The sequence below is a fragment of the Eleutherodactylus coqui genome, chromosome 6 (genome assembly GCF_035609145.1).
Source record: "Eleutherodactylus coqui strain aEleCoq1 chromosome 6, aEleCoq1.hap1, whole genome shotgun sequence".
Classification (NCBI taxonomy): Eukaryota; Metazoa; Chordata; class Amphibia; order Anura; family Eleutherodactylidae; genus Eleutherodactylus; species Eleutherodactylus coqui.
In genome coordinates this window covers 100025446-100039821 of record NC_089842.1, presented here as the reverse complement: position 1 = coordinate 100039821, position 14376 = coordinate 100025446, and the positions used below count along the sequence as shown (strand labels likewise).

General features: G+C 40.5%; 1 protein-coding gene across 2 annotated transcripts in view; it reads left to right on the top strand.

Annotated features, from left to right (window-relative positions):
* The window catches only part of LOC136632408 (CMP-N-acetylneuraminate-beta-galactosamide-alpha-2,3-sialyltransferase 4-like), a 169255-nt gene that overhangs the window by 22644 nt on the left and 132235 nt on the right, over positions 1-14376 (top strand). For both annotated transcript variants that reach the window (XM_066607262.1, XM_066607260.1), the window contains exon 2: positions 6235-6666. The gene's annotated coding sequence lies outside the window, so the exon portion shown is untranslated. The remainder of the gene's footprint in view (positions 1-6234; positions 6667-14376) is intronic.

Below are 14376 nucleotides of genomic sequence, written 5' to 3'. Positions count from 1 at the left end.
GAGCAATTATTCCTACTGTGTAAAAGCAGAAAAGCGATAATTCCTGGGATGGTTGTCGGGTGCCTAAGTGCCACCGCCGAGTTAGCAGCACAGGAGCCAACGTCACTGGGACGAGTGGTTGAGCATTCTTTGCCTGACAGCTCGTCCCGTGTAAATGGACCATTAGAAATAGAGCTCCTGCATTATCTCTTCTACAGGATAAATACTTTGTAGATCTGTAATATTTTCCAGGGTGGGGCTGTTAGCTTTAAGGGAGACTAAATCCGTATTTTTTCCACTTGCTGTGTTCCTTTGTTTCTAGGTAAATTAAATCCACTGTTCTCAGATATCAGTCACTTCAGGTTTGGGAAAATCTGACTATGATGGATTAAGTTACAAGCTTAAAAAAGTTTGGAATACTCCCATGATCACTTTTTAGAGACGTTTACATTGGTATATGTGACAGATATCTGAGCTGTTCCTCTTTATATATGCATTCATATAAAAATAAACAAAATATTTTAGCTTCCTTTTTTGGCCAGCAGAGGTCAGTACCATCCACATGGACTCTGCAGCAGCTCATTTTACATCTTGCTGTAAAAATTAAATGTAATCCTCTCATTTAAAAAAAAAAAGTGAGCCTAGAAAATAAGGTTTTCACGCACACAAGTGGGAGAAAACAAAAGGATCCCCACTGCCCAAAGCTTATAAATGCAAAGATTAATAGTCCTTTAATGTGTATTTTGCTTACTTTCTCAATACACTGTTCCATTTCTCTGTGTAAAACCAATTAATCTAGTCCCAGATACAGAAAAGCGGATGATAATGAGATGATGGCATTCACTTTCACACCCCTGTGAACAGATGCGGGTTTTAGATTGTATTCCTGTTGTGCTGACCTCTAGTGGTGAAAACAGAAATTTCATATCTATAGTTATGTAGACAATGTTCTAAAATTATTATTTTTTAAAACTCCTTTTTATTGTCATTTTTCACAATATTCAAACCTAAAATTAATTTTAAACATGTCAGATGTTGGTGATAGAAACATTATTACATTTTAATCATACTGAAAGAATCAGCTGTATATATGAACCCCTGGGGATGCATGGATGGCAGTAAAGTATTTCTGTAGGGTTCACTGTACACATTGCTCAGGAGTTGGCTGTATATATGTATCTCTAGGGGTTATAGACATAGGAGACAATGAAGATGCCCGTTATAGAGGGTACACATTATGCATTGCTTTCACCTATAGGATATTTTACGGATTAAGGACCATTAAAAAACCTTTTTGCCCCAACCTTCACAGTCCCTTATGTAGATCTGCATGTGCTCCGACTTTTAGATGCAAGCATATTGCATGATGAAACCTAGGGGGGCCGAATTCACAGGGCCAGCCTCATTCCGTCCTTGCTCTCCAGCGCTCTCCTCCCTCTCCCCATTGTTTTGTAGAAATGTTGATTCCACAGCAACAAGTCTTCTTGGTGTATGGGGAATGCAGCGTTGCCATCAGATCATAAATTAGCGAGGCCTGCAGTTTATTAATGTGCAGGAATAAACCCAGAACATGAATGTCACTGTATGAAGTTACATTTGCAGAATTAATAGAAAGTAAGTCTTGCCTGTGTTTAAAAACTTTATACATTTTTTTATCTGAGTTTTTTTTTTTTCAAGATGCGTTAAAAAGATCCCACTTGTAGGGGTGCAGAGGCTGACAACACCACAAAGGTAGCTCACATTTACAGCAAAGCGATTGTCACATATGTACAACCATCTGTAAATAGTCCTCAGTAGAGCTTATGGGAACCCCCCTCTGCTCTCAACATCATGATGTTAGAATTCTTGCAGTCCAATGTCTTAAAGTTGCACTAAAGTGTCCGTTCCCACTGAGGCAACTTGAACCAGATTGATCTGGTAGCCATGTATCACGTTGACTGACCCATACATACAAATTAATGGAGGACTCCAGTGGGTAGCTAGACTGGCAACTACCCTATCTCTATTGTCAGTTTTTATTTATGACCATCAAGGTAACAAGTTTATATCTGTTGTCTTTAAAGGGAATCTGTCACCATCTTTTTAGGAGAGGGAGCGCAGGGTAGTGACAGGCATGCCAATAATAGGGATATATCTGTTGTAAGTATCTGTGCAGTAGTTTAGGAGAAACCTTGTATTAGTAGTAGCAAGACACAGAGGACTACAGGAAGTAGTCCTTGATATTTATGAGTTACAGCTAGCCACACCCACCTGCCCTCCTGCCACTGATTGACAGCTTTTTCACTATGTTCACTGTTAGACCGAGCTCCCATTAACGTATTTGAATTGCATATTACGTGTGTATAATATGCGGTAAATTGCATTGACCTTCGCTGTTACACTCACACTTGCATATATGCATTGCATATAATACACGCGTAAAAAAGAACGCAGCATATTCTATTTTACCTTGTTTTAAGTGCTATAAAGCCCCATTGTTCACTCTGGGTGCATACGAGCATGCTGTACACATGCAATTACATTGCGTATGTGCGGTGTTTTTACGCAACGTTGCTAAGAGATAATAGAAGGAAAGTTAAAAAAAAAAAAAAAAAAAGACCTTGAAAAGCCAGTGCATGACAGCGTGTCATGCGCAGGCAAGAAAGCAACAGTATGCTGCGATACGCTGTTCCACACCCCGGTAAAGCGCTGCATTTTTATACGCAGAATTTTACCATATGGTCGTGTGAGCCTGGCCTTAGGCAGAGAGTTGTCAGTCAGTGGCTGGAGGGTTGATGAAGTGGGACTAGCCTGCAGCTCTTAAATATCAAGGACTACTTCCTGTGCTCCTCCTGTATGTATGTGCTAGTACTAATAAAATGCAAGTTTCTCCCAAACTACTTCACAGATCCAGCCAGCAGACATACCACTGTAATCAGCATACCCGTCACTACCTCATGCTGCTCTCAAAAAGGACTGAAAGGATGGTGAAGGTCCTCCTTAAAAAGCCATACCCTCCATTATATGTTTACAAGATCTGCACAACTAGATGGCTCAGATCACGGAGTGTGGATGACATCTAGGATGGAATGTTTCAATGGCTCCATTCATTATTATTAAGGTCACTCAATATTTGTCACATCAGACAAGGAATCATGACATCTATGGAGGAAAAATAGGGAGATGATTGTAAAAGGAAGCGTGTCTTCAGTTCTTACAGCATTTCACAAGTTAAATATAATGCTATCACTACAATAATCTTAATTTAACTTGATTATGTTTTATACTGCTGTCACATTCAGAGCTGCATTCATAAGGCTGCCCTTTTGGTGTCTGTACAGAGCATGACCCGCTGTAAAGGGTATTAGTGTTAAAAGATATAGGCTGGGTTCTTACACGGCGTAGCAAATGACCACGAGATTTCCGCCGGGAAAGCGCTGCTTCAAATCCCGCGGCACTTAGCTGTGGGTTTTTGGAGCGGCTTGGTTGGACCCTTTACCGTTGTGGCTGGCGCTCCTATAGAGGCGAGCGTGGACGCAACCGGAAAAAAAAAAAATCAATATCCTGCGGCCAGCGAATGCGCGCCGCAATGTCGGCTTTGTCGCGCCAGATTCGCCATCCCGTGTGGACGAGATTTCTGAGAAATCTTGTCCACATGACTGGCTAATCCCGGGATTAGCAGCCACAGCCACATTTGCTGTGGCGAAATTGCGGACGGAATTTCCACGACAAATCCGCCCTGTGTGAACCCAGTCATAGGGGTAGGTTTATCAAAAGTAGTTAAAAGCAAAACTAAAGTCCTTGCCTGTTGTAGGGCATTAACATAGGCTCTCAGCTAAGATTATCGGGGTAGCTCTGGAATTAACTGGAGCATACAACATGAGGTTACGGGATCAGAGCAGAACTAAAGCATAGTGAAATTTCCCTTTAAATATTTCTTACTGAATGTGCAGAATATGAATCTAATTAACTATAATCTACAGCAGATTAAGGGGAAGTTTACAGAGCATATTTTTTTAAATGGAACAAATCTTGTGGTGCAGAGTGAACTGAGGAGCTAATTCATTCTGCATGGTACCATAGTTACAGTATGTTACTTCTATCAGGAATAAAAGAAGAAGAAAAACTTGTCTTCAGAATTAGTCATTTCCTTCTTAATAACGGTTCATATTAATAACTAACAGAAGAGTCGAGGAGAATTAAAATAAATATTATATAATAAGAATAAGTGCAATACTTATGTGATGCAGTTAACTTTACAGACTTCCTATAGACATGAATAACTACTATAATACTGCCCCCTATGTACAAGAATATAACTACTATAATACTGCCACCTATGTACAAGAATATAACTACTATAATACTGCCACCTATGTACAAGAATATAACTACTATAATACCGCCCCCTATGTACAAGAATATAACTACTATAATACTGCCCCCATGTACAAGAATATAACTACTATAATACTGTCCCCATGTACAAGAATATAACTACTATAATACTGCCTCCTATGTACAAGAATATAACTACTATAATACTGCCCCCTATGTACAAGAATACAACTACTATAATACTGCCCCCTATGTACAAGAATATAACTACTATAATACTGCTCCTGTGTACAAGAATATAACTACTATAATACTGCCTCCTAATCTGGTGATCCGCAACATATTTCACACTGGTCAGATCCATATTGGATTTTTTGTACGTGGACCTTACAGCTCAATCCGCAAGGAATCTGCGAGACGGAGCCTTTAAGTTCTGCTACAGATTGTGATGTGACTCCACACTGGGTTTTAACCTCTGTCAGGATGTGTTCATACGTGGCAGATTTGGTTCAGATTTACCGTAGCGGAAAAATCTGCACCAAAATTTGTATCAAAATCGGCAGCAACATTCTCCCATCTGAATGAGGCCTAACATTATGTACTTGCTGATTGTGTGTGTTGATCTACTTCTCCTCCATGTGTGCTCTCCAGATGACAGCGGCTGAAGTGCTTGTCTAGAGATCTTTGGCAGCTGATATTTAGGGGATTTTCTATCACAACATGAGTGTAACGTGCTGTCGTGTTAGTAATGAGACGCCTCAGAATCTCGCAGCAGAGACATAATATTTACCTTCGGCTCCAATTCTACACGTGATGAGCAATGATAAGTCTTTTGCTGGGAATTGGGATCTCCAGACTCTGCTGACAGTACACTGCAGATGGAGTGAGATTCTTAGGGATGGCAGGGGAATATGTTTTGGGTTAGTTTAATCTATCCTTTATTTAACTCTCTTCATATCTGGCCTGGAGAATTGGTGCAATCTGTTAGCTGAGAAATGTTGTCATTGCTCATGTCTTTCCTTCTGTTCAAGGGCAAGTCTGCTTGATTGTATTAGTTCAGATCACGCAATTTGGGTCATGGGGACCCTCACTGCTACTAGATAAATCTGTTGTCGCTCTAAGTCATAACTCCATGGGAACACTATCTTATACTTTGGCCCTAGGTTTTGATCCCATAATGGCCAAGTTTAGTGGATCTTCTAGTGGCTTCACCAGAAACTCGTAGTTTCAAAGCTAAATCAATACGAGGCCTACCACCACCAGCATTGGCGCCAGTTATCCCAGTTATGTAACTAAACTGAGTGAAGAGGTAACCGTCACATTTTGGCTTAGAGGCGTTAAGGGGCCTCTCACCAGTACAATAAGTGTCATTTGGTCAATGGGGTGGGCTTTGGGAGATTTTGCATCGGGTTAATTAGCTTCCCTCTGCTACAGTACCATTTGCTGCCCTCTGTTATAGTATAGTCCTCTCAGACAGCAGAAGGGTTTTCATCCCCTTCAGGCTATTGGTCCCACGTGTTGCTGCTTACCGACTGATAACCACTATTGTCCATCATGTGTTTTTTAGCTCAGGAGTGGATGGTTGATCTGATTCTTCACATGCACTGTATCTCTATGTAATATTGAGTTTATTGCACAGAAGGATTGTATTAATGTATACGCCACACTAAAGTTTATGTTGACTGGTTTATTGTTAGTGTAACACAATTATCGCAGAGCAGTTAAAGTTCTGATATGCTCACAAGTGACTCCTCTTAATGTCGGAACTGAGCTATGCAAAGTGGGGAGGGGGAGGACAGTGATTGGGCTGTCTATTAGATATATTAGTAGTAGTCGGGCTGTAATCTGTGGTCATGGCAAAATAAACAGGTTGTGGTTTGTCTGTATATTACTATGTTATTTTGTATGATTTGTATTTATTTTGCATCTCCCCATCAGGTATATACATATTGGGAACTGACCTGCAAGCATTTCCACATACAACTCCACTGAAACAGCCTGGAACTTCTTAGGAGTACCTAAAACAGTAGACCTCGGTATTATAACCACCAACTATCAAGAGTCTCTACACAAGGACCATTGCTTCATGAAGACTAGAGCCTCTGAAGCATTGCTAGAACTAGACTAGAATATTGGAACATATGTCCGCAGCTGAGGACTACTAACACAATCCATAAACCTGGACTCTGGGACCAACACAACTTCATAACCACAGTGCTACAAAGTATCTAGAATGACACTACTGGGCCCCGGGACTATCGAACTGCCATAAGCTTTTGTCAGCAAGGAACAAAAGAACTGTAGCCTAGAACCTCTGCGTCATCTTGGACCTGAATTCCAGGAAAGGGTCTACATATGGAACTAGATAAGGTAATTACTGCTCTGGATACATTAAAGGGGTTTCTTCTCTGTGGACAAACCCTCTTTGTATTATTCCCTGACAATAAGGTAATAAGAAGATATTGTGCTTTTGGGACCCCAACAATCTGTTTTAAATTTTTCTGCAGCGCCATCACAGGGGCAAACAAAGCATTACATGTTGAGAATACGGCATTTTTCCATCTCACAGCACCACTGCTAAAGAAAAATCGCACATATGCGTTTTTTTTTTTTTTTTTAATTTTTTTATTTTGTGCGTCTCGCCTGGATCAACAGCATGGTTGGTGCAACCCGCCCTAAGTCTCTCTGTTATATTTCCTGTATCTTCTTGTTACTCTTCTGGCTTTAGCTAAAAAAAAATTGCCACAAAAACGTTTTTTCTTCAGTCTGTAAGAAACCACCCTTAACAAAGTTCCCTCCTCCTACACCAACTAGTCAGGAAAACCATTCCCATTCTGAACCAGTAACCACTGGAACTTTACAGCACATTCACCACTTCAAGGGCAGCGGTAATAGCAGGATATGCAAAAATCACGCCAAACTTGCCTCCTGAGAATCAGCCTTGAGCTGTTACATCCGCAGCACAGCCTGTGGGATAATGTGTCGGCAATCATGAAGAAATAAAGGGATATTTCTGGCTTTCGTGACTACTGGGGTTGAAGACTCCAGAGTGCTATTATCTCTTCATGTGCCTGTAGGGAATACTATGGACAGAACCAGCTGAGAAGCTAAAAGGAAGTGTAATTAGTTATACAGGGACTGCGACTACATTAGTTCCACTCCTAATAGGGTGATTAGGTTATCAGTCGAATCATCAGGATATATTGGGAAAGTAAACTCTACCCTATCAGCAGTTTTTCCTCTTTTTTTTCTATTCGTGTATCAGGGTTATGGCCCTTTTAAGCTGACTGCACACCACAGCTGGATTTGGATTGCGGAATTCGCGATCGCCACCCGCGCAGATGATTTGTGGGATTCCATATTCATTAGCAAGAATAGAATATTCATTTCCATTCGCAGAAAAACAATCACAGCATGTTTTTTTTTTTTTTTTGCGCGGATTCCACGCGGAGAGCTTCCATTGAAGTTAATGGAAGCCGTCCGACCTGCAACCCTTCCACAATTGACATTATGGAAGGGTCACGGTTTCTGTGTCATCGCCTAGCGATAGCGTGGGAAAAGCAGGGATTTAAAAAAAAAAAAATCTGTAGTGCGCCTGGCCAACAGTGAGCTGTCCGGACCATCCGCAATACAGAGAAATACAGGTACGCACAGGCTCAGGGTCAGAGTTCACTGCAGGCTCCCGCATTTGGAATCCAACCCGTCTGTGTGCAGCCGGCCTTAGACAGAACGAGAATCTCACAATTCTTGTTTGCTTGAGCGAATGAGCTGTTGACATCATCACCAGCTCATCCACACTCCAGTAACCTGTTTAGACAACGAGAATCATTCAATTCTCATTACTCATTGTTCCAGTGTTTCACATTCCTATGTGAAACACTAAACATTCAGTGTTTAAACTGCCCAATAAGTGAATGAGCCGGCGCTGATTTTTATGTCAGCTAAAACTGAACGAAAACGAGAACCTCGTGATTCTCATTCTTCAGTCAGTAGTAGGCTCACATTTAACCCCTTAAGGACCGATCGTGGTAAATATATGGTCCTTTCTCCTGGGCTTTAATCCCGGCCGATAGCAGAAATATGGGCCGTGAGTAAAGACTCTGCTCCTGCGATCAAATAGGAGCAGGTTGGATCCTCGGCTGTCAGACACAGCCAGGGACCCGGAGGAGAAGGGAAAAGCGTTTAACTGTTTCTGCCTTCTCACATCTCGGTTACATAGTGCTCAATATAGCGCAAAAAATTAAAGCAGAAGTGTTAGTTCCACTGTGCAACCCGGTTGTCAGGAATCGAAACGGGGGGGCTTCTGCTCTCCAGTCAGTAACTCTCACTACTGAGCCATCCAGCTTGTGGGCAGTTCCCTTGCATGAATCTCAGCCTTGTTCCCTGATCTCAGTTATCTAGTTCCTGCCTCCTGGTCCTGACCCCGCCTCTGTTCCTGATTAGGCTTATTATAAAAGCCTGACCCTGCCACTGCACCAGTGTGTGATTATTGAGCTGCACTAGCCATTGATCAAGCTCCACTTTCACCGGCTCCTCTGCTATTCAACTGAGACCTTTTGATATCAACCTCTGGCTTCCCTTCTGACAATGCTACCTGTCTCCTCCATTTGTACCGGGACCCTGAGACCTTCTGATACCAACCTCTGGCTTCCCTCCTGACAACGCGACCCGTCTCCTCCATTTGTACTGCAAGTAAGACCTCCCGTTGCTGACTCCTGGCTAGTACTACTCTCTCCAAACCTGTGGCTATTATACCTGAGGCTCCAACCCAGTGCCTGAAACCACTACACCAGCGATCAAGTGACCCTCGGGAGTCCCCTGACCCTGATCAACCCTGTTAGTGACTACTTTCATAACAGGGGGGTGTTTTTCCCTGTAACTGAGGCTCCTATAGATGTCCCAGCTACAGTGGAAAAGTGTGAAATTCAGAAGAAAAAAAAAAAGGAAACCATGTGAATGAACCGCCATATGACGTAATGGGGGTCATAGATGGTATAAAAAATAATTAAAAAATTTACAGAATAAAATAAAAATATATAAATAAAAAAGAAAATGACCCACAGTTGACGCCAACCAAAGCCGTCTCCGTATGCGCCCTGTAATCCAAAACTATACATCGTATATATCGAAACGTCCGAAACAAAATAAGGAACCAATTCCTGTACTTTATTTTAGTATAAATATACTAATTTCAACTTATTTACCCCTAATAAAACTAAAAACATGGGGGGGGGGGGGGGAGAGTCAGTGAAAAGAGATATAAAAAAAAATGTCACAGGAAAAACAACGCACCAAAAATAATTTTGGTAGTTGAAGAAAAAAAAAATAGGACTGTAAAACCACCAGATGGGTAAAATCCCTAAAAAGTGTTTGGCCCGAATGATTATCATGCACTTTTGTTAGTTTGAACGATTTTGTGAATGATGATTGTTCCGTCTGAATGCACTATTAGACAGAATGTATGAATATACCGCAGAATTACGTCAATCCGCTACTGAGTGCTATGTTTATCTGTAGAATAGGATGCTTATTCATTTTTAGTCGTATGAACAAAGGATTGTTTTTAATATACTCGTCCTCGAAGGTCGTTGCATTCGTGTAAACCGCAGTACCTACGCCTTACAGGATGAGTGGTTGGTATATGTTCTGTTTACTCAGAACATTCGTAATACCATGTGAAGAAACCTCGGAGGCTTCGCCCTACAGCCACATGACACAATCCAACCGATATTAGTGTTTCTCCACATCATAGATTGTCAGTCTGTGAAATGTTCCTGTTGTTGTGAGTGAGATGAATAATAGTAATTATTCTAGGTATGTCCATATATGAGATCTCCTCACAAGGGCTTCCTTTATATTATTTAATATCAATCTGTAAAGCACAATTCAAACAAGCCTGCTGAGAAGAGGGGAGAGTCATCAGGGAGATAAGTCTTGTCTGATAATACACCTCGGTAGATCTCTAGTGACTAAACAATATAAACCACAGAGTTGGCAATGGTATGATAATGCTCATAGATCTCCAGACATGTCAACTCGCCCTGTTTTATAAGCAGATACCCTATATTTAGTTCCCGTAGCCAGTCACCTGTGATATATGGTTTTCACTCGGTTATTGGGAAGGGAGGCCAAAATAGGTCTCGGGCATAACAATATCAGCCATTATCTATGGGATTAAATTAGTAATTAGTGGCCTGTATAATTACCCTCTTTGCTTAGTTCTGGGCACTGCTTTACTGGGTCTTGACTCCATCCGACATTATGGCATAGTATGTAGAGATGCACACAACATACTGATGCTGGACTGTGTCAAGATTCAGAGCAGTGGTGCCCAGAGCTGGAAGCGAGGAGGGTAAGTATATAGTTCAAGGGACTGAATTAGGGTCCCTTTAGATGAGCTGATTCTTGTTTGATTCCTGGTGGCTATACAATGTAGCCCATAGATCTCTGGTGACTATACGATGTAGCCCATAGATCTCTGGTGACTATACGATGTAGATCATAGATCTCTGGTGACTATACGATGTAGATCATAGATCTCTGGTGACTATACGATGTAGATCATAGATCTCTGGTGACTATACGATGTAGATCATAGATCTCTGGTGACTATACGATGTAGATCATAGATCTCTGGTGACTATACGATGTAGATCATAGATCTCTGGTGACTATACGATGTAGATCATAGATCTCTGGTGACTATACGATGTAGATCATAGATCTCTGGTGACTATACGATGTAGATCATAGATCTCTGGTGACTATACGATGTAGATCATAGATCTCTGGTGACTATACGATGTAGATCATAGATCTCTGGTGACTATACGATGTAGATCATAGATCTCTGGTGACTATACGATGTAGATCATAGATCTCTGGTGACTATACGATGTAGATCATAGATCTCTGGTGACTATACGATGTAGATAATAGATCTCTGGTGACTATACGATGTAGATAGTAGATCTCTGGTGACTATACGATGTAGATCATACTGTAGATCATATGTCTAATGACCATACAATATATCATAGATCACTAGTAACTATACAATGGCAAACTATAGATTATTGGTGACTATACAATGTAGATTCCTGATGACTTTACAATGTAGATCATAAATCTCTGGTATCTATGCAATGTAGATAATAGATCTCTGGTGACTATACGATGTAGATTCCTGGTGTCCATAACAATGTAGCTCATAGATCTCTGGTGACTATACAATGTAGATTATAGATCTAATGACCATATGAAATATCATAGATCACTAGTAACTATGCAATGGCAAACTATAGATTATTGATGACTATACGATGTAGATTCCTGATGACTTTACAATGTAGATCATAGTTCTCTGGTGTCTATACAATGTAGATCATAGGTCTCTGTTGACTATATGATGTAGATTCCTGGTGTCCATACAATGTAGCTCATAGATCTCTGGTGACTATACAATGTAGATCATATATCTAATGACCATACAATATATCATAGATCACTAGTAACTATACAATGGCAAACTATAGATTCTTGGTGACTATACAATGTAGATCATAGATCTCTGGTGACCATACAATGTAGATCATAGATCTCTGGTGACCATACAATGTAGATCATAGACCTGGTGACTTTACCATGTAGATCATAGATCTCTAGTGTCTAGTCAATGTAGACAATAGATCTCTGGTGATTTGAGCAGTGTAGATAATAGGTAGATACAATGTAGGTCATGGATCTGTTGACTGTACAATGTAGATTATGCAATTGATCTTTGTTGACCATATAATCTAGATCATAGATCTCAGTATAGATTAAACAGTAGATCTGGTAACTATACAATGTAGATGGTGGATCCTTAGACCCCATTTACACTTAAAGATAATGACTCAAAACTCACTCAAACAATAGATAGTTTGAGTGACAGTTTTGAGCAATCATCTTTGCATACTTTATAGTAGCTAATTAGCTACTATACAGCTATGCAGGCAGAGCAATACACAGCCATGGCCACTAATAGAACAATGCAGCTGTTTTGCATAAACAAACAGATGTATTCTTCTCAGTGCTGACTGCTAGCAGGACACAGGCACAGAGAATCTTATCAGCGCAGCTGGCTGATAACAGCCTGCTCCACTGATAACAGCACACAAGAATTCAGCGATCAGTGACTCATGCATGAAAACTGCACAATATCCCTGCATTTAGACAGAACGAGAATTGCTCAAAAGACTGCTTTGAACGATTTTTGAGCGATTCTTGTTGTGTCTAAATTGGCCTTTAGTTGACTACACCATAAATCATAGATCTTTTGTGGCTTAATGAAATCTTACATCTGGTGACTGTATAATGTAGATAATAGATCTCTGATGGCCATACAATATAGATCCTATGTATGGTGAGAATGTAGACCTTATTTCTCTAGATATGGGTATCTCAGGGATCGGTTCTGATTATTTTGCTATCTTTTCTGTCTGCAACAGAAATATAATACAAATATATGTAGAGCTACCCTGTTTCCCTGAAAATAAGACCTACCCCAAAATAAGCCCTAGCAGGTATGTATATATAGCTCTGTCTGACAGTTTGCCTCTCCACCTTTGTATATAATTTGCAGTCTTCTGAGCGCTGCCAGCGCCGTGTAACACGATCACATGACAGAACGATGCCAGCGTCGGCTCTCTCCCACACACAGCACGGCTGGCATTACACGACGTTCTTGAAGAATTCCTGCATTTTGTATCTAACCAAAGCCCAAGTTAGGAGGTGATACTGACGGAGACTTTCCAAGCTGTCTGCACTTTCATTGCCTGAAACGAATGTAATTGTGCCAGCTTTCATCACTCGGGGTGAAATCATCCCAGTAGCAGCTGCAACCAGTAGAATGATGCTCCTGTCTAACTGGAAAACAGAAAGAATTGGGAAATATGGTTTACGCAAGAGCTCTGTACATTACATAGGCAGGCTGAACACCAGGGACCCAAAGCTACGAAGAAGAGGACCGTCATACCTTTAACCTTATCACCGTTATTACGTACCATCAGTGGGTGGGGCCAAATCACAGTAAAATCAGACTCTATAGAATGTTTTAATGTGTATTTTATATTTTCTGTAACATTTTCAATGGAATTAGTGCTTGTCAGCACAGCGGAAAAGTCAGCAATAGACTTTGGGCGGAGTTATTTTAGAACTATATTAACAGTAGTGCCTAGTCAGGACTGGGGAGTCGCCGTATATCTCACTGCAGTTCTCAGTGGTACCTGTGGGTGGTGATGTTTACACTTTGTAGCATTCTTGTAGCATCATATAATAAAACTCCTTGTTAGTAAACATAGAAGATTTATGGCCTCTCCTACAGACATACTGCACCCTTAATTAATCCCTTAGTAACGGAGCTTTTTTGCTTTTTTCCATCTTCGTTTTTTCCTCCTCCCTTTAAAAAAAATCATAGCTTCTTTATTTATCCATCAACGTTGCTGTATGAGGGCTTGTTTTTTGCGGGACGAGTTGGATTTTTCACTGGTACTATTTATTGTAGCATATAATGTACTGAAAAACCCCATTCCACCATTTTTCGGTGCGCCCTGTTTCTACGGCGCACAAACTGCAACAAAAATGACCCGATAACTTTATTCTTTGGGTCAGTACGATTACTACGATACCAAACTTACATAGTTTTTTTTTTTGCTGTACTACTTGTATTTTTTTTTTTAAGATATTTAATTTTTTTAAATTATTTTGTGTCCATTTTCTGCGCACAATAACTTTTTTATTTTTCTGTCGACATAGTTATGTGAGGGCTTATTTTGTGCGGTATGTCCTGCCGTTTCCATTGGTACCATATTCGCGTACAAATGACTTTTTGATCGCTTTTTATTACATTTTTTTTCTCGGAGATAGGGTGACCAAAAAAGTGCATTTTGGGCGTTCTTTATTTTTTTTTTTTTCAGACCACGTTCACCGTGCGGGGTAAGTAATACATTACTTTGATAGATCAGACTTTTACGGATGCAGCGATACCAAACACGTATTTTTGGCTTATTATTTTGATTTTTTTATTGCAAATATGGCAAG